This window comes from Desmodus rotundus, chromosome 4, assembly GCF_022682495.2.
Source record: "Desmodus rotundus isolate HL8 chromosome 4, HLdesRot8A.1, whole genome shotgun sequence".
NCBI classification, from domain to species: Eukaryota; Metazoa; Chordata; class Mammalia; order Chiroptera; family Phyllostomidae; genus Desmodus; species Desmodus rotundus.
The window spans coordinates 47,279,308-47,305,195 of NC_071390.1; the positions used below are offsets into that span (position 1 = coordinate 47,279,308).

Genomic DNA, 25,888 nt, shown 5'->3' on the forward strand with positions numbered 1-25,888 from the left:
AGAGGGGGCAACACAAAATTCAGTCCATAATACAGTGGATGTCTTAAAGCTGGAATAAACTCGGGTGGGTCTGTTGTGCCTGGGCAAAGGGAAACCCAAAGGCAGTCTGAGAGCCTTGACCCAGCCAGGCCCAGCCTCCTGCCCTCCTTGGCTCTCAGCTTCTCTCAGAGGCTTGGCTGAAGGAATCCATGATTCGACATATGCCCACAGAGGGCACCCTCAGGGCATTTGTCGACTCTCTGTGTACTTGGGCACACTGGCACACCTACTGTGACAGTTATCAAAGGACTCTTAGCTACAAATTTATTCTTCACTACAGGCTGTTAAACTATAGAATTCCTAGAAGCATTTCTTCTTTAAAGCAGATACTATAAACTTTCACAACAGAGGGCACGAGAGGGCTGCTGCAAGAGAAAGGAGCTCCTGCAATTTGGGGGAGGCCGCTCTGTGGGTCAGCCTTGGGAGTTGAGGACGGCGCTGAGAGCTCTGCTCCAGCCCCAGCCAAAAGGCCCCACCCCTTGGCTGGTGGGCAAGTGTGCCACCTTGGTCTGGTCTGACTACAACCGCCCCACAGCCCTCTGGACAGGAAAGCCCAGCCCGAAAGCTTTCCGCCTGCACTTCTGCCCCCCGGTGCGTCTCCTGCAATCTTCTAGAAGCAGCAGCTCTTTGACAGGGACGTTATGCTGCAGGGGTGCCATACCCACTGCCACTCATTGCCTGGCACAGCAGCCAGCAGCTCTGGTTTGCCTCCCTGCCTATGTTCCAGAAAGTTCATTTTTCTGTCCCATGACTACAGAGCAGCTCTGACTAGGCCCGCTAACACAGTTTTCTGCCACCCACTGGGTTCAACCATACCTTCTCCAATGAGGCCTGTGCCATACAGAGTATTCTCATATCCTGTAGCTACCTTTCATCATGGCCTCACCATTCTCTATACTGAACTTCCCCCCTTTAGACCACGGTGGGTGTCTATCTCATGATTGGCTCCTGAGTCCTAAGCCAACCTGCAAAGTCACAGGAGAGCTCATATATTCTCAGGAAGGGAGGTGTCATTTAAAGAAAGGCATAGAAGCACATTCAGAGACCCACCTTTCCCCACTACACACACACACAAGTATGTGCACACAAATCCAAATGACCTGTGTGGGAATAATTTAAGTAAAATAATGATGTAGTGGATTTATTGTTGCAACAGCTCTCTGTGTCTCTGGTCTCGGAGGGTAAAAGGAGAGATGCCTCGTGAAACTGGATGTTGTTGTGAGACATCCAAGATTTTGTCCTCTGAGGGGTCATCCTTGCCTGCAGTGGGACCCAAGCTTGGCTGTTACATGCATTTGGTCACAAGAATCAAGAGTGAAATGATGTTGAGAACAAGAGTGCTTCTGCCCAACTCCACACATTTCTGAACCTCCTCTAAATCCCTTAACATTTACTGGCACAAAAGAAAGGGATTTCGTGACCTACCTGTTCAGAGCCCAAGCATTCACTGGGTCACCTCTTGGGTAAGTGTGGGGAACTGTTCCACGCGTGGGAAATGTGGCTCAGCCCCCACTCAGAAAAGCCAGTGGGGAGCGAGCTTGGCGGGCAGGACCCACACCCATGGATAGATTCTCCAGTGGGAAATCAGGCCTGCATTGTACCTAGACTGCTATGAGACTTGCTCTTGCTGAAACTCCCTCACCCTGAGGCAGCAAATGTTTACTGAGTATCTTTATCTTCCTAAAATCTGAGCTAGACCTTCCAGGTATGGAGCATAACCGGTTTTGACCATTTCTCCCTTTACATTTGCAAATATCCTTCTTTGATGTATTTAGTGACATCCTCTCCTTTGTTGTCTATAAAAGATAACCACCCAGAACAAACCTAGGCATAGTAAATGAGGACCATCTTTGATGTAAGAGGCCTAGAAAAACAATAAAAGCCTGTTAAGGAAAAGGTTGAGGCACTCTCTCCTCTTGAGAGAGTGGCCAGGCCGTCCCTTTTTCTCCACAGAATTTCGGTAGTCTGTGTGTATCTGTATATTGCACCCACAACACCGGATCCTGTGGGCTGGGATCCGCGTCAGGTAAGCCTCCAATTCAGCACCTCTCTATGGTGTCCTCCCCTTCGTCCCCCTATTAGGCACGCTGAGCTGCCATCTCTGTTTCTTCCACTCCCTGCTCTTCTGTATCTGTGTGATCGTGTAGAGCTGGATTTGCGCGTGCAAAGCATGAGCAATATCTATCCGACTCAGTTTCGTGTGTCAGAGAACGCAAGTATGAATTGTAACCAGTGCAACCACTTTCCCCCTGGAGCTGCAACATCCTTCTCCTTGAAGGAATTAGCAGCATTCTGTCCTTGGTTGTCTGTAAAAGGTAATCACCTGCTGTGAATCCATGCATAGTAACTGAGGACCATCCCCCAAGTTATGTGCCCAGAAAAGCAAGAAAAGCCTGTCCAGGCAGGGGTAGGGCTTTCTCGGGGCTCTCTCTGGCCCTCACGCCTTCTCTCACATAGATAGTGGCCATGCCATCCCTTTTTCTCCACAGGACTTCTGTAGTCAGAGTGAATCAGACAATGGCTGCCAAAACAGAGGTATCCACAGGCCGGGTTCCACAACACTCACCTACCTGCGGGGAAACTTTACAGATCTGCCGCTCCACTCATCATCCCTGAGGGGAGTGCAATTATGGGTGGCAAAACACAGTAGGCTCCCAAGACAAGGCTTTAATCAAAGACACTGCTAGCTCATTTCAGGAAAGGCCCGGGGCCACATAGGCATGGAGATCCTCCCACCAGAAGATCCCCAGAGACAATGCCACCCTTCCCAGGGGAAATGGCAAAACCTCCTGAGTCATCATCCACAGTTCAGAGGGTCCCTGTGACTGTGTCCAGACAACTGCATGCTTTCTGGAACACCACACTTCCCAGCAGGTCTCCCCCCCACGAAGGCAGAGTGCTCAGGGAAGAACTAGGTCACTGAGGCCCGGACGGGGTGCCAGCCACTGTTCCGAGCCAGGTGGAGCGGCCCGGGCAGGCGGGACCCACGCCCACAGATGGGTTCTCCCGTGGGGAGTCAGGCCTGTGCTCCGCCTGAGCCGCTAAGAGTCTTGCTTTGGCTGAAACTACCCCACCCTGCTCTGATTCTGCAAATCTTTACCGAGCGGCTTGAACTCCCTAAAGTCTGTGCAAAACCACCCAAGAAGGGAGTGTGACCAATTCGACCTCAGTCCCACCAGAGCTCCAACCCCCTTCTCCGTGAAGGAGTCAGCGGCCTCCTGCCGCTGGTGTCTGCAAAAGGCATTCACCTGCGGTGAACCTGGGCCCAGACGAGCAAGACAAGACCCCATGGCAGGAGGCCGGGGAGGCAACAGGAGCCTCAGCAGCCAGACCTGGGTCTTACCAGGGGGCTCTCTCGGGGCTCACGTACCCTATGTCACCTAGACAGGGCGTATGCCATCCCTTGACCCCCATAGGACACCTGTATCCCCCGGGATGCAGTCCTCATCTCCAAGGAGCTCGAACACCTGGTGCCTGGGTGCGAGCCTGACCCCTCACTTGCGAGAAACTGGCTGGCTCCTCCATCGAGTCCTCCCCACTACAAAGACCCCCAGTTCTTCCATCCGAAAGGTGGACCCCCCTTAGGGATGGAAGAACAGGGAGGAGGCCCCCAGAACATGGCTTTTGTCCGAGCCTCGGCTGGCTGGTTTTGGGCCAAGATGCCATGGAGGGGAGGCGCAGAGCAGGCCCCCACCACAAGCCTCCCTCGGGGCAACGTACCCACCCTTCAGATATCAGGCTAGGTTCACAGAGTCCCTGAGCTCGTGTATGTGGAACTGGACCCTCTCCCTGCCACCCAGAGGACCGCGCATTTTCCCCTGAACCACACTTCCAGGCAGGTCTCCCACCCCCGCAAAGGCAGAGCACCCAGGGAAGAAGTAGGGACCCGGGGCCTGCACGGGGAGGGGGCGGCCAAGGTTCCACGCCATGTGGAGCGGAACTCAGAGGGCGGGAACCACGCCCAGGAACGGGTTCTCTCATGGGGAGTCATGCCTGTGCTCACCCTAGCGGCTAAGAGACTGACTTTGGCGGAAACTCCCCCACCTTGCCCCGAGGCGACAAACTTGGACCCGGAGGCTTCAACTCTGTAAAATCTGCGCTAAACCAACCAAGAAGGACTGTGACAGCTTCGACCTCAGTCCCCCAGAGCTCGAACCCCGTTGTCCGTGATGGAATAGGAGACCTCCTGTCCTTGGTGTCCACAAAAGGCATTCACCTGCGGTGAACCTAGGGCTGGGTGAGCAGGACCGCGCCCAACAGCAGGGGCCCGGAGAGGTAACAGCAGCCCCTGCGGCCATGACCCGGGCTTTCCCGGGGAGTCTCTCGGGCCCAGGCCTCCTGTCTCTGCTAGATTGTGCCCACCCAGTCCCTTGACCCCGAAGGACACCTGCATCCCGAGATAAGCGGCCCTCAACCTCCATGCGGCTAGGAGCCCTGGGGCCAGAGTGCTAGTCACTGGCCTAAGTTGGGGGAAACCAGCAGACTCCTCTGTCCCGTCCTCCCCACTGAGAAGATCCCCCTGTTCTTCCATCCGTAAGGGGAACCCCCCCTTACGGATGGAAGAACAGAGGGGAGGCCCCCAGGAGATGGCTTTTGCCAGAGCCCCGGCTGGCTGGTTTCGGCCAAGATGCCGACCCCGGGCAGGCGCAGGGCAGGCCCCACCACAACCTACACACCCTTGAGATATCAGGCCAGGTTCACAGAGTCCCTGAGGTCGTGTCCGTGGAACTGGACCCTCTCCCTGCCACCCGGAGGACCACGTGTTTTCCCCTGAACCACACTTCCAGGCAGGTCTCCCACCCCCGCAAAGGCAGAGCGCCCAGGGAAGAACTAGGGACCCGGGGCCTGCACGGGGGGCCTGCCAGGGTTCCCCGCCAGGTGGAGCAGCCCGGGCGGGTGGGACCCACGCCCACAGACGGTTTCTCCCTTGGAGAGTTAACGTGTGCTACCCCTGGTGGCTAAGAGTCTGGCTTTGTCGGAAACTCCCCAACCCTGCCCCGAGGGGGCAGACTTGGAACCAGTGGCTTCTACTCTGTAAAGTCTGTGCTAAACCAACCAAGAAGGGAGTGTGACAGCTTGGACCTCATTCCCCCAGAGCTCGAACCCCATTCTCCGTGAAGGAATCGGAGACCTCCTGTCCTTGGTGTCCGCAAAAGGCATTCACCTGCGGTGAACCTGGGCCCGGGCAGTAGCGCGGCCAGGCCCCGGGCTTTCCCGTGGAGTCTCTGGATGCCCCGGCACACTGTCTCTCCTGGAGAGTGCCCACCGCGTTCCACGACCCCGCAGGACACCTGCAACCCGAGATAAGCGGCCCTGCGCCTCTCTGGGGCTTGGAGCCCTGGGGCCGGAGTGCTAGTCACTGGCCTAACTTGCGGGAAACCTGCAGACTCCTCTGTCACGTCCTCCCCACTGCGAAGATCTCCCTGTTCTTCCATCCCTAAGGGGGAACCCTCCTTACGGATGGAAGAACAGGGGGGAGGCCCCCAGGAGATGGCTTTTGTCTGAGCTGCGGCTGGCTGGTTTCGGGCCAAGATGCCGAGCCAGGCAGGCACAGGGCCGGCCCCTACCACAAGCCTCCCTCGGGGTCTGTTATAGGATAAATGTGTTACTCCATTTCAGAGCTTATCAGTAATAGAATGGTCTAAATCTTACTATATACAGACACACACACAAATATATATATATGCACATATATATGTATACATATATATGTATGCGCAATATAATGACTGAAAAGCAATCCACAATTAATTGCTAGGCATCAAACATACAGTCATTTGCAATGCAGCAATTCCATGATAATTATTTTCATCATTTTTCACAATGCCTGTAACTTACCAACTAATTCCCCATGACAGTTTCATTGCCAGTAACTTAGTACTTTTTATTGGCCAACGTGAACTAACTCCCTTTACATGTCTTTTCCAAAATGTACAGCTACTCCCCAATCAATATAGAACTAAATTCAAGAATCTTGAATGGCAGCTAAGACTCTGAAACTCTGCAGTTGTTGCCAACTACATTCCTTTCAAATGAAACACAAAAGCACACAAGGCAGCTAAGTTAAAATTTCCAGACTCTGATCACTTCTCATTGATTACTCTGTGTGTGTGGTCTGTGTGGACATCCAAAAAAATACATTGTGTAATAGAAAGAACAGGGATTTTGAGAGGATCCCACTGGCTTAGCTGGAGTTGTGTAAGAGGCAAGATTCTAAGATGGCTCCCGAGATGCTTGCCCCCACTGTACATACCTGGATAACCCACCTCGAGCAGAAATGGTGAATATAATGAAAAAGTCACTCTGTGATTACATTATGATCATTTAATGATGGCATACATTCTGAGAAGTGTGTCATTAGGCAATTTCATCATTGTGTGAACATCAGAGAGTGCTCTTGCACACACCTAGATGGTATAGCCTACTACGCACCTATGCTATATGGTAGAGCCTATTGCTCCTAAGCTATAAACCTGTACGGCATATTCCTGTACTGAATACTGTAGGCAACTGATATGCATTGTGCTACGACATTGTGATGGCTATGACATCATTTGTTGATAGGAATTTTTCAGTCTTATAGGACCAACATCATAAATGCAGTTCATAGTTGACCAAAATGTCATTGTGACTCTATATTATATAAAATTCCATTGTAGGAGACTAGAGAGCAATTCTCCTGATGGCCTTGAAGAAGCCAACCACCACGTTGTGGAGAAGTTCCACGTGACAAGATACAGTGCGCAGCCTCTAGGAGCTGGGACTGTTCCTCCGCTGACCGACAAGTCCTACTACTACAGCAGCTGGATTCTGCCAACAACTAGTGACCTTGGAAGGGGACCCCAAGCTTAGGTGACACCAAAGTCCCAGTCACCATCTTGAGACCTGGTGAGACCCTAAGTAGAGGACCAGTCAACCCAGGACCACGCTCATGATCACACTCCACTGACCCACAGAAACTGTGAGATAATAAACTCATGTTATTCTAAGCCACTAAGTTTGTGGTAATTTGTTATACAGCAAAGGAAAACCAATATAAGTCACATGCTTACACCTTGGCCTGAGGAGGAGGGGAAACCTTAGCAGTCAAAGTAAAGTTGCATCCAAATGGGGAGGGGTGGTCTTCCTTAAGCAAAATTAAAGTGTCATCATCGATGGGGAGGATGGATACTGGAATAAAGAAGAACAAAAATTATTCAAGATGACATGTTCAGTGTCTGACATCTCATAGGCCTTCAACATTCAACTCACAACTCTCCCCTACTGTTGGCTCTGTCTACTGCTACATAACACACTTCTTGATCTACATGCCACTGAGCTAGAGACTAACAATGAATACATGAGGGCAATAAAATCTAGTAAGAACACTGGATTAATATAACAAATTATCATCTTAAATCTGCCCATAATTAGCTATCTCACACTGGGCAAGCCACTCATGGACTACAGTTCCCTGTCTGTAAATAAACAGATGAAACTAGCTTCAATGTTTCTTTCAGCATTCATCTGTCCATCCATCCACTAGGGGCTGCAATGGCCACCTTCAGCTTCCAGGAATTTTTCCAGCACTGCTGCAGGGCTGTCTACTGCCTACTGCCCAGCAAGGCCTTGACCAGATCTGGCTGCCCCTTGCCATCTGCCTTGCCTGCCGCCTGTTCTGGAAGCATGGGTTGCCATCCTATCTGAAACACATAAGCACTGTGATAGGTGGGTTTTACCACTTCTTCCAGCTGCGCATGGCTTGTGTTGTGCTTGCTGCTTGGCCTCCTTGTGCTGTTCCTCTGCCAACATTCCTCCCATTGCAAAGCCTTCCTCTCCATCACCATCCTCATCTACCTGTTCATGGGTAAGATGTACATGTGGACACCATGACATGGCACAAGATGCAAGGGGTGCAGCTGACGGTGGTGGTGTCTCTGGGCTTCGACCTGAACCAGGGTGAAGTAAGTGCAGTGCCCTCTCCCGTGGAGTTCATAGGCCACCTCTACTTCATGAGCACCATAGTCTTTGGGCCCTGGATATCCTTCCACAGCTACATACAGGCTGTCCAAGCTCACCTGCTGAGCCACTGATGGCTGCAGAAGGTGGCCAGGAGCCTGGCGCTGGCCCTCCTGTGCCCTGTGCTATCCACCTGCATGGGCCCTTACCTCTTCCCATACTTCATCCCCCTTGATGGTGACTGCATTGTTCGAAACAAGAAACGCAAAGCCAGGTTGCTGTGAGCCTACAAGAGTGCTGTCCCCTTCCACTTCAGCAACTGTTTTGTGGGCTTCCTGTTGGAGGCCACGGCCACGTTGGCAGGAGCTGGCTTCACTGAGAAGGATCACCTGGAATGGGTCCTGATGGTGTCCAGGCCATTGAACATGGAGCTGCATCAGCCCATGGTGGAATTTGTCACAAGTTAGAACCTGCCCATGTCTTATTGGCTAAATATGTTTTCAAGAATGCTCTCTGCCTGGGGACCTTCTCAGCCACACTGGGCACCTATGCAGCCAGCGCCCCCTGCACCGCCCCAGCTTCCACCTGGCTGCAGTACTGCTGTCAGAGGCATTTATCACTTATACGGAGCACATCCTCCAGAAGCACCTGGCTCAGATCCTCAGTGCCTGTGTCTTGTCGAAACAGTGCCCCCCAGACTGTTCACACCAGCATTGCTTGGGCATGAGGGTAGGAGCCTGAAACCTGATCTTTGGGGCACTGGCCATTTTCCACCTGGCTTAACTGGGCTCCCTGTTCAATGTCGATATAGATGATACCACAGAGGAGCAGAGCTATGGCATGGCATACACTGTCCCCAAGGTCAGAGCTCAGCTGGGCCAGTCACTGGGTCACTTTTGGATGCTGGCTCTTCTACCATCTCATAACCAGAAGCACATTTGTGGATCCTCCTAGCTCCCTCAAGACCCCTCAGGTGCCAGCTCTGATGGAGGATGAGAGAAAGCCCTCTAATTCTTGACCACTCTCCATCACAGATGCCCCCCACAACATCCCTACACATACACACACACACACACACACACACACACCATTGCCAAGCCTGCCTATCTCCACCCCAACACAAGGCAGGAAGGGGATGGTCCCTGCTAGGGCCTAGGGGTGGGGGATGCTTGGAAAAGCAGAGAGGGAGATCCACAGCCTCCCCGCCTTCCTACTCTCTTTTTATATACAGTGTGTTATTGTCCATTAAAAGTAGAACATATTTTTAAAGCCCACCAGAATAATTCAAAATAAATTGATTTGCCACTTAAAAAAACAAAGAAATGAAATATTACTGCTCCTAAACACACACCCATCCCTTTTAGTATTTCACCTCTGCAAGAGGCATCAAGAAAAAGTTTTAGAGAAAGCCACAAGACATTCCCCTTCCATACACGTTAGCTTAACAAAAACTACCACATGAAAGAACAGAATCTGGGAGTGGCATGGAAGAGAAGGCAAGCAGAACTACCAGGGAATCTTTAAAAGGTAAAATGTCCATGATTGCAAATCAATGCTTTGTGATGTTGTTGCCACGAATCCTAATATATTTGTGTTATAATTGTGTGGGAACATACACATTTTACTACCTATCCCTTATTTGCTACTCACTGCATTCAATGGCAATGCTGAAGACCTAATGCTAGATCTAAAAGAACTCATCTGGAAATCCACACTTTTTGAATACACAAACTGTAGTAATTTTGATCTCTTGGGACATTTTAGCAATATGATAAATCAGGGAAGAAAGCATTTTTGTTTTTTGAAAAGCCTACATTAACTCAAATGAGCTGAAAATTAAATATTAAATGTAGTATTCCACTTTTGAAATGTTGCAAAGAAATTGTAACCACAATTGTTCTCACCAAATACACATTGACTTTTGTAATATATTCTTTTCCTTTTCAGTCTTCCTTTCCCCTCAACAAAAGCACACTCTAAATTCTCAGGCCCCACCCAGATCTAAAAATAACAACCAATAAAAACAGAAACAAAAACCCCTCAGAGTGGAATTTTTGGTTGAACTATTTTAATCATAATCAATTCCCATTACCATCAAGCTTTTAGGCAGTTAAGAGAACCCTTAAAAGGGGAAGAGGAGGTTAAGGATGAGAAGAGGATTTAGTTTGCACTTTCACCGTTTTTCCAGCTCTTGGTCAGACAGCTGGAGGCTTCTGGAAGTAGTGTCATGATGACCGCCCAAGGAGAATGCCAAGTTGTGTTGTATTGGTTGCATTGGGTGGTGGTGGTGGTACTGAAAAACCTCCATTCATGAAACATCACCGGACTGGTAAATTTCACAATGTATGGGATACAGCTGGTCAGGAGAAATTTTGTGTACTGAGAGATGGCTATTACATCCAAGCCCAATGTGCCATGATAGTGTTTGATGTAACTTCAAGAGTTACATATAAGAACACACCTAACTAGCATAGAGATCTGGTACAAGTATGTGAAAATATTCTTAGCATGTTTTGTAGCAACAAAGTGAATATTAACAACAGGAAAGCTAAGACAAAATCTATTGTCTTCCACCAAAGAAGAATCTTCAGTACTGTAACATTTCTGCCAAAAGTAACTTACAACTCTGAAAAGCTTTTCCTCTGGCCTGCTAGCAAACTAATTGGAGATCATAACTTGGGAGTTTGTTGCCACGCCTGCTGTTGCCCCACCAGAGGCTGTCACGTACCCATCTTTGGCAGCACAGTATGAGCAGGATCTAGAGGTTGCTCAGACAACTGCTCTCCCAGACGAGGATGACAACCTGTGAGACAAAGAAGCTGGAGCCCAGTTCAGAAGGCGTTTTATAGGCAACTATCCTGTGATGTCAGTGCCATAGTGTGTTCGCCACTTCATTAGAGCTAAGCAAAACATGTGCTTACTCTTTGGGATGCTGAAGGAGATGAACGGGCTTTGAAGTTTTAAAAAAATACCTTCATTTTTTGGACCTGCAGATTTAGCTGTTTTGGAACACAGCTGTTTCCTTATGGAGTTTCAAGTATAAGACTGCTACAGTCACATCACAATATTCAGTGGTGAAATCCTGTTTGTTGCTGTCATTCCCACTCCTTTTCATTTAGAATCAGAATACAGCTGTCCTTTAAATTCTTTTTAAAAAGGAAGAAAAAGAGTTTTTCGGTAAATATTATCATTCAATTGCACAGAAGAATTAAAACGACTTATAATCAAGATACAATTAATAGTAAAGATGAAGTTATAGGTTATCTCAGAGCACATGTAAATCTAAGAACAAGATAAAAACACAAAAAATATTTCTGCTTGATCAATATCTATTAGAAAAGTGCAAGTAAAGTTCATACATAACTTTGTTCCCATGTGGTATTCACAGAGAAACTGGGATCACTCGTGTAGCTCTGCTAAATTTAAAACAAAGAGATAAAATTTCCAAAAGCAACAATTTCAAGTTAGATAAAACTTACTCTTACAATTCTCAAGTATCTTGCTCCCTTTCCACAATTAAATCTATTTAGACACTTAGCACCATATTTAACTTAAGAGAAGTAATACTGAAAAGTTTCAAGAAAATTCACACGGCTATCAAGCCAGGTCATTTAATACCCAGGCTTCCAAAAGGTCAATTTGCGTGCCTCCCTTAATATGAACTGTAACATTATGAGTAAAACGGTGAACTCCCCATGCACAGTTTTAGAAATTTAAACTAGTAAAGGTCACCTATCCTTTTTCCCAACTTGCCCATCAACAGAATCAGCAGCGTGGCTGGCCCACGTGATCCCGTAGGAACTGCGCGCGCACCCTGCGCGCCCCGGCGTCAGCCGCGCCGCAGTCTGAGCTGCGCCGCAGTCTGAGCCGCGCCGTAGTCTGAGCCGCGTCTCAGGGCTTCAGTTCCCCGAGGTGCGCAGAAAGAGGTAAAGTCGGCCGGCTTCCTGAGCTTTGAGGAAGTAACGCAAGTCAAGCACCTAGTGCAGTAACTACATTCAACAAGGGTGTTATGGCATTTAAAACTCTAATGCAGACCTAACGCGCAGAACTTTGTTCTCAAACCACCTTCAAGGTCCCATCACTTAGGCTGGACCTCACTCGGGCCCTGATCTCGTCCAGCAGGGCTCGGCAGTGAAGGGGTCGCTGTGGAGAGGAGAATCACTAGCGACTGCACAGTCAGAAGCGTGCGAAAGGGGAGCCCACCAGCAGTGGGCTGAGACTGGAGCGTCACCCCCTCCCGCAACTGCGCAAAAAGGGGCGGGCTCAAAGGGGCGCCGCCCGCGCGGGACATCGTGCCGGAGGGACGCGTCCGCTCGCAGAAATTTTCCAAAGCGCGGGTCCGCAGCGCTACACGGGGTAGATCCCTGTTTCACAGCTCTCTCGGTGACCTAACCGGGAAGCGGGAAAACCAAAGCCAGGTCAGCGACCGGAAGCCGAACATGGTTGTGATTTTCGGAGTAGCGAAAGGAAGGGTTTCTAAGACCTATTTAAAGGAATTTCCTTAGAGCGTTTCTTATTATTTCTTCGCATCCACGACGTAGTTCCTGCAACCTAACCGTCAGCTTCGGCTACCTCTCTTAGAGCCGAATTCCGGAAGTTTGTAGGCCCCGCCTACTTTGGGGTCTGGTGCGCGTGCGCGTAGTTATTAATATACTAAAGTGTCTCCGCCCTCGGTTTCTCTCCGTAGCAGCGATGGCCGAGTGGTTAAGGCGTTGGACTTGAAATCCAATGGGGTCTCCCCGCGCAGGTTCGAACCCTGCTCGCTGCGGAAGTGGGTGGCTCATCATTTTACTCCGTTTTTGTTACATTCCCTAAATTGATAACCTGCTGGCTCAACGTAGCGCCTAAAAAAACGTGTGCCAAAGAAAAGCCAATAAACATCAGTGCTGCAAATATACGCTGTTTACGCTAAAGGTAAATGTCTTCCTTTATTCTAAATGGTAACAAAGAGTTTTAAAATCTTGTTCCTCAATGTGAAGAGTAAAATCGCAAAATAAAATGAATATAAATAGTGCTAGAAGTTTTCAGGCTGTCACAACCTAAACAAGCTATTATCTCATTAAAACTGATGGCAAAGCAAATGTTGCCTCTCCTTCCATCCCCCAATTACCTTCCACCGTTCCTCAACCACATCCAGAACTGGTGTGAAATGGGAGATAAAAACTTAAAAGTTCAACTTCTAAAACATCATAGCTACGTCTACATAACAGAACACTACGCACGTAGACACTGAAATGCTAATAATGACGTGGGAAGGCCTACACAATGCATTGCCAAATGCAAAAAGTCAGACATGTTGGAAAACTATTTTATGATCACATTTTTATTCAGCAATTCATTTATGTGGCAAAAATGGGAGAAAAAGAGAATGAATTATGGCTGGAAAGAAATAACCAAAACATTAGCAGTAATTATTATCTCTGGGTGGTGGGATTTTAATTTTCTTAACAGATAGTGTTTTGCTTAACTAGTATCGTGTATCGACCCAGTATTTTTTTTATTGATTTTAAAAAGAGATGGGGGGTGAGGGGGTATAGAGAAAGAGGCATTAATTCATTGTTCCCCTTATTTCTAATTAAATCAGCCCTATCATTGGTTGATTCTTGTATGTGCCCTGGTGGGGGATATAACCTGCAACCCGGACTTATCAGGACCAACTGAGCTATCTGGGCTATCCGACCAGGGTGACCCTGTATTTTATTTATTTTTTTTCTTTAATGAAAGAAAATTGTGAGAAGCCCTGGCCGGATAGTTCAATTGGTTAGAGTGCTGTCCCTGATAACACCAAGGTTGCGGGGTTCCATCTCTGGTCAGGGCACAAACAAGAAGAAACTAATGAATGCATAAATAAGGGGAACAACAAATTGATGTTTGTGTCCCTTTCTCTCTCTCTCTCTCTCAAGATTAATAGATTAAAACAAAAGAAAAAGAAAATTGTGAGGTTAGTCTTTGAGACCCTACACACCCCTTTGATTCCCTTTTGTCTACTTTCATCTTCTCCCTCCCACCGCATGCTTTCCAGGTGCCCTTGGGAGCTCCCTGACACCCCAAGGCTGGAGACAGCTTTCTGTAATACCTGAAGCACATTCCCCACACTCTCCCGTCCCATTTGAGTCTTAGCTGAACACACATACTCACCACATTTACATCTTCAATTCTATCCTCTCTGCCCAATCCCAGCCTCTCTGCCCCCCTTCCAGTCACATAAATAATTGCATTCGTTTCCTGTTGGTCTCCTTCCCTCTTTCAGTCAGTATCATGCTGAGCTGCAAATGACAGGAAACCCAACTCTAGTGACTTAAACACACTGGGGTTTCTCACAAACCTGGGAGTAGGCAATTTTCAGAAAGAACAGGGAGCAGAGCTCCACCATTCTTAATGCGTAGGCTTCATCCCCTGCTTATCTCATTGTCCTAAGATGTCTGTTATACCTCCAGACCTCGCATCGGTATGCCGGTAGGAAGAGGAGAGACAAGAACCCTCAGTTTATGTTTATTTACTTGACCTGTGTAACAAGGCTACAACCAGCTACAAGGAATCTAGGGCAATAAGTGTGTTTACCTGGGTATATTGCCACCCATATTACATTGGAATTCTATTGGTAAGAAAAACGGATAAAAACTGAGTGAGCAACCAAATGTATCTGCCATACTTCCCTAAGAGGAAAGTCAAAACTTGTAGGCTTAAGGCCTTCAAAACAAGTCCTCTGTCTTTCCCGCCTTCCTCCCCTTGTCTCCCGTTTACTTTGAGTTATTAGAAGGCCTCCAAGCACTGTATGCTGGCTCATGCCTTTGAAGCTTTTTACATTTTCACATACAACTATCTGGAATATCCTCTCTTGCTTTCACCCTTCTCCCCTCATTAGGAGAAGACAGCTGCCTGTCATTTGAACCCTCTTCCTATTTAGGGGACTTGCTCTCTCCCTGAATCTAGGTGTGAGGATGCCATCCACCCTTCTTCCCCCCATCTCCGTAATAGAAGCTGAAAAAGCCTCATAACTGCTTTCAAAGACTCCCTTTCAGCTAGAAAGGCAGCATGTGACCTAGGCCCAGCCAATCAGATGTGCCCACCCCAAATTTCAATCAGAGCTGTTCCTGTAAAGAAACAGGTAAGGAGCCATCCTGGCAGTGAACAGAGACCGTAATGGCAGCCACAGATAGAGCTAAGGGCGGCAGCAGCAGGTCTGTAACGGGTTTACAGTCGTCCAGAAGCATTGACAGTAGTATCTACCCCAGGCTGGGTTTGTAGCATCCTTCTGCTGTAATCTGACTCTGCCTAGCCTACGCTTAGTGCGGTCCGAATTTCCTAAAGTGGCTTTGCAGCCTTCCCAACAATTCTACAAACTATTTGATATCCTTCCAGTAAGTTTTCTGATTAAATCAGCCCTAGTCAATTTTTCTTGCTGTTTCTTTTTTTTTTTTTTTTCTTCCAGATACCACGTGTAGCTTCCCTCCTCAATCTACCATCACCTGCTGGGAAAACTCATGTTTTTTCCCAAGTATCACCTTCTGGATAAAGCATTTCTGCAATCCCCTAGGCTGACTCAGAAGCCCCCTTTTTATTCTACCCTAGTGTAGCAAGGGTCACATTGAACTATTTCTGCCAGTTTGCTTCTCTCCCTTCTCAATGGTAAATTCCCTGTGAATTTATCAAGGGATCATGCACGTCACTGATCTTTGTACCCGGCCTGGCACAGAAAAGGCACTCAGTAAATTTTTAATGAAGGAATAAATAAATATGAGTCAGCACACAGATATGTGTCAATGGCCAATGAACGTGAAATATCCCTGAAAAGGAGAATCTGATTTGGAGGAGCCTTCTCTCTCGGTCCTCTGGACCAGACAGGTCTGTCTGGTCCCACCACCATTGCCTCTTTCTAGACACTGACCTGACCCCTTTCTCCCCTGCACACAGATCCCCAGAAGATCTCTGTGGCAAGCGGAGTAAAGGCCCAACTCCTAGCTCAGGAATCCTAGCACCCTGCCAAAAGCCCTTCATAATTTGGCTTTAGCATCTTTCAGCCTTCCCTTACACGGCTCCCCAGCACAGCTCCGTAAGAGCAGTTGCAGTGGCTACACACTCCCACAGAGCAGATCTAGCAATTTCTGGCCCTTTCACACATGGGCACCCTTGGCTGGAAACTTGTCCTCTCCCTAATGGCTGGTTAGGAATATACACATGCACCAACGTGCACATGTACATGCACACACACGTACACCCACACATACATGTACCCCCAAAAGCACGCAAAGATTTGAGGACACACACATAAAAAGTTTAAAATTTGTCCTATAAGCAAAATTTAATGTATGCTTCTCCTTTTCTGTCCCATGATCAAGAAATATTCCAGAAAAACTAACAGGAACTTCAAATATACAAAAGAAATGGCCAAGAATTGAAACATCAGGAACCCAATTTTATAGAAAGAGCAACAAAAGAGATTACTTTTAATTAAATGATATTCATTTGCCTATTAAATAGGGAATCTATTCTCATGGTTCAGAATCATAGTGGCTCCCTCTAATCCCTGTCCTCCTACCACCACGTCCCCTTCCTGGACCACCAGTCATTATTTTCTCAGTTTTTCCTCTCATGCCTTCTTTATGCGCAAGCAAGAACATACTGACTTTTTATACAAACATTAGCATGCTCTACAAAATGTACTGAACCTTCTTTTGTTACCTAAAAATATATCCTAAATGTCTTTATATATAAAGAGCTTTTTTATTAACAATGGCCTCTGCTCTCAGTTGGTTAGGCATTGTTCCACAAAGCAAAATATCACCGGTTCAATTCCCGGTCAGGGCATATGCCTGAGTCATGGGTTCAGTCCATCGTTGGGGCGCATAAGAGAGGCAACCAATCAATGATTCTCTCCCTCTCTTTCTTTCTCCCTTCCCCTCTCTCTAAAAATAAATAAACAGAATCTTTTTTTTTTTAATGGCCTCTTCTAACTTGAATTCCCTGTATGGGTAGAGCTCACAGCCTCCATAGGAATGGACTATAATTTATTTAACTAAATCACTACTGATAACCATTCAACTTGTTTTCAATCTTTTGCCTCTACCTCCCCTCCCCTCCAAAAAATGCTTCAAAGAAAATCTTGTATGTATGACATTTTCTAAAGCAGGAATCTTAATCCCATCCAGTCTCATGTAACATTGGGATAAAGGGGTCAGCAATTTGTCAGGTACCAGGATTTAGGCACAAAAAATCATGGTGGTCAAACAGTTCTAAAAGTATAAACAAATGAATAAATAAAATAAAATCATAGTCTACACAAATACCCTTACCTAGAAAGAAAGGAGAAACTCCTCCCCATGCTAATCTGTTCCATTTCCAAGGAACAGGAAGGGCCAGAAATAAAAGTACACGTTTTTGACCTCCAATGAGTCAGTTCTTGGTACCTGCCGTTTCCCTTCTTCCCTCTGTTTCCTCCTCCCTTTCGTCAACTGCATATTCTTGCCCAGAAATTACTGGGCTTCCTGGAATTTTTATTAACAATTCTAAATGCTCCAGTAAAAATTTTCATAACCACAGCCTCTCCTAACTCAAATGCTCTCTGGATGTAGTGCTCACGGCCTCTGGCTCATGAAAGGGACAACAAGGACTGGAGTTACAAAAGAATGCAAGTCCAGAACCTTCCCTGCAGAATGACAGAGGTTAAAGACAAAGGGGTGGTGGGAAGTCCCTGAGACTCACTCAATTACTGCTTCTGCCTGCAGAATCGTTCAGGGGTGAGATGGATGATGTGATGAATTTTTTTTCAGTACTTATGTTAGTGTCAGTGTTAGACCTCAGTTCTTGAGTTCAGCAAAGAAAGAATTCAGAGCCAAGAACTCTAGTACAAGGAATTTATTTAGCCTTTTAGAAAGAAAGTCACAGAGGCACAAGTGAGCCAGCTGAGCTGTGTGGACTCAGGAAACAAGTTACAGACATCAAAGAAAGGCCCTAGTAGCATAGAAGAAAGAAAGCAAAGGATATGCACATAAGGAAAGAAAGGGGAGGTGGGCAAGGTACAGGCATGCTCCAGCGAGAGAGCACACACGCCCTGGGTCCTTCATCTTAAAGGTTTTTATCTGTTTTCTAAAGGCAGGAATTTTAGAGGAGGTCTCAGGGGAAGATCTCAAAAGCACATTCATCAGTTGTCCAGGTGTGTCCTGTCAGGGTCATGGTCTCTACTGATTGGTTGCTACTAGGGTAGGGGGTCATTGCATCTGGTCCTCATGTCAGCCATGGCATCGCTTTGTCTGGTTTTGCTGGTCTTCTGGGCCTGCAACACAGCTGAGGCCTAGAAGACTGTAATTTGACCAAACCTCTGTCTATGTGGTCAACAGACCCAAGGCTTTGTGTCTGAGGTTATTTTATGCTGATCAGAACCTCATTGTCTCGAGGGAGTGGTGGCACAAGGGAGAAGGAGGCAGGTGAGCCAGGGTGCTGCAGGAGGCCAGTTTGAATCAGCTATCTGCCTCCGTTTTCCCATTCCACTTTCCTGGCTTCCTACTATCCTATGTCACTACGTGTATATCATGACACAGCCCCAACTCCTTTGCACGACTCACCTGAGGGTAGGTTGATTTTAGAAACTAATTTATTTCTAAAATGCAGGCAAAGAGGTTCATGGACGCTTTTATCTATTGCTTTTCCTGTTCCAGCTTTTCATGAAAATTAGCCAATGTATCGTTCAGATCTACCTGTGACAATTTGGCTTTGGTTTACATTCATCCAGGCTTGAAAAATGACTGCTCTTCGGACAGATTGATGCTTCCTGAGCCACTCGTTTCTAACTCACATTAATACATTAACACCACCTGCAGGTAGTGCGTCTTTCTAAATCTTTCCTTGTTTCTCCCCCTGCTTCTTTAGCTTCATTTAAAAGGAAATAACCATCTAACCGTTTTTCTCAAGATTGTCTCTATAAAATATCCAGCCTGCCACTGACGAGGCTGTATCTTCATATTTCAATTTTTTAGTTCCTTTTTTTTATTATCTATTATTATTACTACAGCACTTTAGAATTTCTCATTAGAGGGAATGTTTGACTATTGGGGAAATAAAAAGATTTTCATCTTTCCAGGAAAAACCTACCTCACAAACTGTAACACTTCCCAGCTACGACCCTTCTGCCATCCCACAGGTCCTGGTGCATGCTACCCGCTTTTTAAAATTGGTAAAGTTATCAGACTGCTTGTATGTAGTCCTTTAGGTATGGTGAGGCCAACAGATCAGGAGAAGATTGCCACTGAAAAGGTAATTTGTTACATTCCCAAGGGGAGAAGTGGGCATGCCACACCAGGGGGTCGATGCAGGGTCGCCCAGACCTGTCCCAGGTCCGTCTGGAGGTTGAGAAAGCAAGGGGGACAGTGGGCCGGAGTATTTTGGTTCCTGCGGGAAAGAGCACGAGAGGCAGAGTAAGTAGGTTTAGGATTGGCTCGTCTGACCGATTTCAACAGGATATGGGGCATGAGAGTTGTCCATGGTTTCTGGTGCCCGGCCTCGGGGAGATTAGGGCAGGGGCACAGTGGCCCTGAGTGTAAGAGCTGCAGAAAGGACGCGGTGAGGGTGTGGGCTCAAGGCTGCTTCACCGCATTTGTAGGGCACGCTGGCAGGTGAGTTTTCACCTTGCAGATGAGTTGTTTACTGTCTTTAGAAATCAGCTAGCCCTGCAAGGGACAGTCTGCCCAGATGTCAAACCATCAGAAATACAGAAAATAAAAAGGTGTGCTTTAAAATTAAATAAATAACACAAATAAAAAAAGTTTTTAAAAGGCATGATTAAGACAATTTCAGTCAGTAGCTCAGCAGGAAACAGAAAGCACACTCGGTATAAGACAATTCTCAATACGTTTAATGCATAGACTATTTACAAAGGTATGGAAAGGGTGTAGAGAAACCACAAGGGACAGCAAAGCAGTGTCACCACCCCCAAGATGGGAGGGAGGAGCCACCAGAACTCAGAAAAAGAAAGTTCTGAGGACAGGGCTGTCCTAGGGGCACACAGTGCTAGGGGATCCCTGCAGGGAGGGGCTGCACCTCCCCACTCTTCTCCCTCCCTCTGCCTTGGCACTGGGGCTCCCCGTTGGCCACTGGCAACCAATCAGCCTCTGCAGCTGGGGACAGCGCAGAGAAGGGGGCAAAGAGGCAAAAGGAGATAGCCAGGACTCTTCCTTACTTAAAACCAGGGAAACAAATAAAAATAATTACCCATAATCCAGCATTTTAACACTCCAACTTTATCAATGTGACACATTTCCTTCCTGTTCTATATTTATATAGTTAAATATATAGTTACATTAAAAATTAAATCCTCGACTATTTCAAACATAGAGATGCACAGAAAATAATATAATATATATTCTACATTTTTCATTAAAATTATTTCATAAGCTTTTTGCTGCTCCTTTGGCAACATAATCATGATTTGTAATGGCTGTATAAGAGATTACACAGCAGCTGCATCAAATTTAATGAAGCAAGTGTTGCACTTAGGCTACTTCCTTTTTTTCTAAATACCATATTCTTCAGACTATAAAATGCACCGGACCATAAGATGCACCTAGGTTTTAGAGGAGGAAAATATGAAAAAAAATTTGAAGCAAAAAATGTGGTCCTGCTCCTGCCTCCTGTGACCCTGCTCCACCGCCGCCTCCCCACCAGCCAGCCCAGTAAACTACATTCAGACTATAAAATGCACCCCCATTTTCCTCCCAAATTTGGGGGAGGGGGAGTGCATCTTATAGTCTGAAAAAATACGGTAATAATGTTAAATAATGGTTTGACGTACATCTCTGAGATAAAAGCTTTTTCCATATTTTATGGTATTCCTTTAGTATCCTAAGATGTGGATACTAAAGGAATAGAAATATTGAAGCAAAGTATATGGGGAGTTTCATGGCTGGCTCTAAATACATATTCCTAGATGGCATTGCTAAAGACTGGTAGTAGGTACCATGGTAGCGCCAGCGGGGATGCATGAGGAAGCCAGGATCACGGAACCCTGAGCTACACTGAGTATTACCACTTGCAACATTTTTTTTTGGCTAATTTAATAGGTAAGTACACTCCTTATTTTCATTTAATCTGCTTTTCTTTGATTACTTCTAGAGTTTCTATGTTTTACCATATGTTTGTTTACTAGCTGTATTTGCTGTTTAATTTCTGACTTAATACGGTACCAGCTACTGGTGCCGAAAGCTGCTGCTGAAATTGACCCTTGGGGGAATCCTTACTGAAAACAATTGAGCACCAGGGCGGCAAGACAGCAATTTCAAAGGAAAGAGGCTAATGAATTGCAAGCTTGAGGGTTTATGGTCTTAATATCTATTGGGGGGGAGTGTATAATTCTATTAGATTACAAAATGTACTCACCCCTCCCCTAGAACCCTTCTTTCCCCTGCTCCGGCTTTTAAAATAACTGGTGCCAAACTAAATGCAGCCTAGATGATGACAGCAATTAACTCACAGTACTTTCCATTCTTTGTTGGCAACGTGGCGGTTCAGCACCCGCTTTGGGAGCTACGGAAGGCAGCTGGCACTGACTGCCTGACTCGGAGATACACGTGTGTCTGTTATGGTCTAGACGTTATTACTGTTGTTATTATCATTATTGTCTTTTCTCTCTTTCCTTACCTGACGAGCTATTTGAGGAAGTATCTTCCTCAACCTCTCAGGCTCCAAGGCTGTGGGAGGTTCTTTTTTTATATCAGATATCATCAAACATTAGAAGTGTCACCTAAGAGAGCTTACTGAAAACACTATCCCTGAACCTCACTGCTGGAGATTCTGATTGAGAAGATATGAGGTGAGCCCAGGAATCTACATTTTATGTAATGATTGAGATGCAGGGGTGTCTCCTGACCACATTTTGTGAAACACTGGTATTGATCCATGGAATAGGAAGTAAGTTTATACTGAAAATATTCAATGTAGAGGCAGAAAAGAGGCTGGGAATGGAGAGGAGGACAGTGTAGTACAGTAAGGGCTTCTTCTGGGCCCATTCTCCAAGAGTGTCATTGTGGAGGAAATGGTGCGAATAAGGCCATAATGGACTGGAGAAGGTAGCAGGGTGTAGCAGCTTTTTTCTATGCATGGGACACAGTGGCCAACAAAACAGCTTGTCCTTACCCTGTTGAAGGATCCCATCTAGTGACAATTCATTATAACATCATTTAGTGATATTTACTTCCATTTTTGGTGTTGTAATACCTTCCTAACCTCTACTTCCTAGCATGCTAAAATATACCTCTAAGCTTCCAAATCAATCCTACCTCTGACCACAAAGTTTCAGATTAAAAAATGGCCCTTTGTGAATAAAAGTATTTCTCTTCCACACAGCATTGACATCAGCAAGCTGACCTGAGCCACTTGCAGAATTGCTGGGTTAAATTTTCTTTTTTTTTTTTAAATTACAGTTTACATTCAATATTATTTGGAATAAGTTTCAGGTGTATAACATAATGGTTAGACAATCGTGTATTTTACAAACAGTTCCCCCTGATACTTCCACTGGGTTAAGATTTTTTCAGGCTCCTCTGGGTTTCATTCATGAAATGTCTGGGGTGGACAAGGATACTAGTTGACTACTGTAGAGATGCAGAGGTAAAGAAGCAACCAGATCTGGAGTGTTTTTGCAACATCACAGCAACTAGCAAATGCTTTTGCGGGAACCCTTCTTCGACTATTAGACCAAGGCTGCCATCTTGTGGCCATCTGAGGAATGGTAGCTGGAGTTTACAGATTTGAAGAACATTGTTTAGGGACTACGAGAATATACTGGGGGGGGGGGAATCTTTATATTTCCTTACCATATGTACCATCAGTTTTTAGTATAAGTAGAACCAATTTTGGATAACTTTGAAAAATAATAGAAAATTTTTACTTAGATAAGCATAATAAGTTTAAAATAGAAAAGATCCTAAAATCAACTTGTAAAGAAATAGCTAGGCTGTGTGTAAGACTAGTTGACCGAAATCCCAAAGTTTTGATGTATAACTCTGCTAAAATTACTAAATATCAGATTATGCATTTTTCACATGGTAATTCCTCCTTGTGAAATTCTCCTTTATCCAGAAATGGAATCGTTCCTAAGAAACATCTCCCTCCGTACTCACTGCAGAAACCAACTTACTACATGTGTTTAAAGTGCTTTCCCTGGCTCATTTTACTTCAGGGCTTCACGTGTATGTCTACAGTTCTGATGTCTTCCTTGAATAAAAAGTCCTTCTTAAACACCCGTAGTTCTATGTTACTTTCCTGCTTCCTCTCTGAAACCAGTTGTAATGCTTAAGCCTCATCACTAAAAAGCACAAAAATTTTCACACACACACACAGACAAAATCTCCCCCTGGGCAAGCACTTAGCTGTTCTCAGCACAGTTTTGGGCACTGTACCAAATGCATAACCAATGTCAGCACGATGAGGTGGCAGCCCTAGGTGGGGAGAAGGGTGCTCTCAGAGGCTGATCCCCCAATAGGAAACAGCAGAGCAGTACGTGGCAGGGCCCAGGGTAAAGAGTTAAAACAGTTAGATGCAGACAAATGGCTTCCTCTCTAGTTCTCTGCATTGTTATTATATGTTTGTACAGATTTACCATGAACACAGTGTTGCTGTGGCAGGCTGTGTTCACTGAGCACACAGTGTGTGTGAGGCCAGGGGTTCGGCCAGAGGGTCAAGTAGCAAACAACACAGTCCCTGCCTCAAGGAGCTCACAGCCCTGTGGTCGTGCCAGATGGTAACCAACGACAGGACGGTGTGACACACGCTACAGTAGCTGCAGGTGCTGCAGGAGCACCTGAGCCAGTGCAAGGCGAGCAAGGAAGACTTTGTGGTATAACCCAACCCCCTCTCTACTGAGGAGAAAATAAATCTTTTGTATTTAACAGCTTGCCTACCATCTCTGAGTTAGGAAATGGCAGAGCCAAGACCAAATACAAGCCCCCTTGACCCCGAGAAGGACTCAGTGATGGCCAGACAGAACAACACTATGGCTGACGCCGGAACCTGATACATGGATCAACTACTCCTGCCCTGGCCCCAGCCGGTCAGTAGAGCCCAGCTCCTTTGGCCAACCCGATTAATGATTTTTCCCTTATGTAACCCATCCCCTGGAAGCCACCCACGAGCCAGGTCTTCGGGCACTCACTAGCTCACCAGCGACTCCAGGCTTGGTGCCATTCCCTCAGATAGCAAACCCTTACTTTCTTGGCTGCAAATTACTGTTCGCATTTGATTGGGCTTTGATGCACACAAGCAAATGGACCCCTTCGGTCAGGTAATGGGAGTGCAGTTATTTCTTCAAGACCCTGTTTTCATTTCCTTTGGATCTATACCCAGAAGTGGGATTTCTGAATCATATGGTAGCTCCATTTGTAATTTCTTGAGGAACTCCCGTAACATTTTCCATAGTGGCTGTACCAATTTACGTTCTCAACAGTGCACAAGAGTTCCCTTTTCTCTACATCCTCACCAACACATTGCTTAATCTTTTTTATGACAGCCAGTTTAACAGTAGTGAGAGGGTACCTCATTGTGGTTTTCATTTGCTTTTTTTTTTTTTTGCACTTGTGAGCATTTAATGAACTCCCCTCTCTGTGGCTTCAAGCTACCAGCACACAAGCCCCACCAACACTCTTAATCTTCTCCTCAGCCCTTCTGCTGAAGAATTGGGCCTTCACAATGACAGGCTGCTTTGGGAGCTTTCCCTTCTCCAAACTTTGTAGTAGCCCGAGCGCACCACTTCAATGATGGGAGTGGCTCCAGTCTTGTTTTTGGCGGCATTTACCTGTGTCTGCTCACTGACCAAGGTCCACAGTTTATCCAGGTTGACAGTGGGGCAGAAGCTCCGGTTCTTCTTTAAGTGGTCGTGCCTCATACCAACTTTCCCAAAGTACCCGGGATGATATTTGTCGAAGTTGATCCTGTGATGACGCAAGCCACCAGCATCACCTCAGCCTCCCGGGTGCTTCCTGCGCTCACCGATGCAGCCCCTAAGTTTCCAGGTCTTCCTCAGTCTGGATGGCATGTTGGTGGCCAAGACGCAAAAGAACTCATTAGCATTTTTGATAATTAGTGATATAGAGCACCTTTTTGTGTACCTGTTGGTCATTTGTATGTCTTATTTGGAAAACATGTCTAGTCAGTTCCTCTGCCTATTTTATAATTGGATTATTTGGGGGTTTTGCTGTTATGTTGTATGAGTTCTTTGTATAATTTGTATATTAACTGTTATCAGGAGTTGATTTGCAAGTATTTTCTCTTGTTCCATAGGTTGTGTTTTCATTTTGTTGGTTGTTTCTTTCATTGCTTGTTAGTTTAATATAGTTCCACATACGAATTTTGCTTTTGTTGCTTGTGCCTTTGATATCCAAAAAAAATCATTGCCAAACCCAATGTCAAAGAGTTTTTCCTATGTATTTTTTTCGAAGTGTTTTTGCAGCTCCAGGTGTTATTTTAAGTCTTTGATCCATTTTGAGTTAATTTTTGTGAGTGGTATCAGATAGGGATCAAATTTCATTCTTCTACATGTGGTTATCCAGTTTTCCCAACATTATTTATTGAAGAAACTACTTATTCTTTATCCATTGAGTATTCTTGGCTTGTTCGTCAAACATTAGTTAGCCGAATAAATCTCCCCCAGTCATATGAGATAGGGCCTACCCTAAAGACCTCATCTTTACTTGATTTTATCTGAAAAGAACTTATTTCCAAATAAGGTCACATTCGGCAGTACTGGGGGTTAAGACTTTAACCTATCTTCTTGAAGGACACAGTTCAACCAATAATATGGAGTATACCCAACATAATGCATATGCAAGCATGTACGGAAATAGGCTATTACAGCAAACCCTTAGGTACCTATTACCAGGTTCAACAATCACCAGTGCATAGCCAACCTTGTTTCACCTGTACCTCA

General features: G+C 46.1%; 1 long non-coding RNA gene, 1 other non-coding gene and 3 pseudogenes across 2 annotated transcripts; 4 read left to right on the forward strand and 1 right to left on the reverse strand.

The window, feature by feature from the left end:
• The first annotated feature begins 7,572 nt into the window (after nucleotides 1-7,572).
• Nucleotides 7,573-8,995, forward strand: LOC112305337 (protein-serine O-palmitoleoyltransferase porcupine pseudogene; annotated as a pseudogene).
• A 1,229-nt stretch (nucleotides 8,996-10,224) lies between these two features.
• Nucleotides 10,225-11,161, forward strand: LOC112305338 (GTP-binding nuclear protein Ran-like; annotated as a pseudogene).
• A 749-nt stretch (nucleotides 11,162-11,910) lies between these two features.
• Nucleotides 11,911-15,704, forward strand: LOC128780714 (uncharacterized). Its single transcript, XR_008426725.1, has 3 exons — nucleotides 11,911-12,395; nucleotides 12,665-12,891; nucleotides 15,410-15,704. It is a non-coding gene; the product is annotated as an uncharacterized lncRNA (long non-coding RNA).
• TRNAS-UGA (transfer RNA serine (anticodon UGA)) lies at nucleotides 12,664-12,745 on the forward strand. The gene has a single exon. It is a non-coding gene; the product is annotated as a tRNA-Ser (tRNA).
• An 8,841-nt stretch (nucleotides 15,705-24,545) lies between the features above and the next one.
• LOC112305589 (large ribosomal subunit protein uL15 pseudogene) lies at nucleotides 24,546-24,997 on the reverse strand (annotated as a pseudogene).
• Between the last annotated feature and the right edge of the window lie 891 nt (nucleotides 24,998-25,888).